Source organism: Penaeus monodon, chromosome 21, assembly GCF_015228065.2.
Source record: "Penaeus monodon isolate SGIC_2016 chromosome 21, NSTDA_Pmon_1, whole genome shotgun sequence".
In the NCBI taxonomy this organism is placed as follows: Eukaryota; Metazoa; Arthropoda; class Malacostraca; order Decapoda; family Penaeidae; genus Penaeus; species Penaeus monodon.
This window is the reverse complement of record NC_051406.1, coordinates 23,178,881-23,179,672: the sequence shown is the minus strand read 5'-3', so window position 1 is coordinate 23,179,672 and position 792 is coordinate 23,178,881. Positions and strand designations below refer to the sequence as shown.

Here is a 792-nt window from a genome sequence, read left to right as displayed (position 1 = left end):
GGAGCTGTATGTGATTATGCATTTGTGCTGCGTGGCTTAAAGAACTGAAGTGAAAGGAGAACCTATTTATTATGAATATATTTTGTTTTTTATAAACATCCCTGTAACGTGTTCGATTGCGTGTGCGAGCGTACGTATGTTTATCTGCACGTATTCATTTTTTTCTTTCATTGAAAAACCTGAGTACGTTTCACACATACCTTCACTAAACCCAGACCCGCAGAGATTTGAAAGAAATCGAATCGCGTTGCCAATATCTTCTTGATATCTTACCAAGAATGTTTTGTGTCGTTGGAAAAACGGAAGGAAAAAGAAATGGTTTGAAAAACAGGCTGATGAACTGCACTGTTTTCGATTTACCAAACTGACTGAGCATTTTTTTCCCCCTGAGTCGTAATTATAGGGATTCGGTTTGTTAGGCGTTTAGTTTTCCAGTCTTCCTTCTTTCGCAGTTTAAGCTCTTCTGCATTTTTTTTCATTCGTTTTTTCTGTTTCTCCATTTTTTCTTAATCCTTGTTCCTTCACTTTCCTCTCTTTCTTTCTATCTTCACTATTCCTTGAAAATGGCGCAGTGTCATCAGGAGAGGACGCAACGCGATCTCCCTGCCGTCGCGAGCGAGAGAAATTTGATGATCAATGAAATTGGGTTAACGACCACCTCTTTGAATTTTTCTTATTTCAACCTTTCGGACACTTGTACCGATGCGTGAGCCTTGCTTAGGTTGCCTAACGAAGAAAATGAGGATGTTGAAACGAAAGGGTTTATTATGAAAGTGTTAGAGGAAGTATGCT

At 39.0% G+C, this 792-nt stretch overlaps 1 protein-coding gene across 1 annotated transcript in view; it reads left to right on the top strand.

The window, feature by feature from the left end:
* Positions 1 to 792, top strand: part of LOC119586615 (NUAK family SNF1-like kinase 1) — an 18,566-nt gene that overhangs the window by 12,492 nt on the left and 5,282 nt on the right. The window lies entirely within an intron of this gene.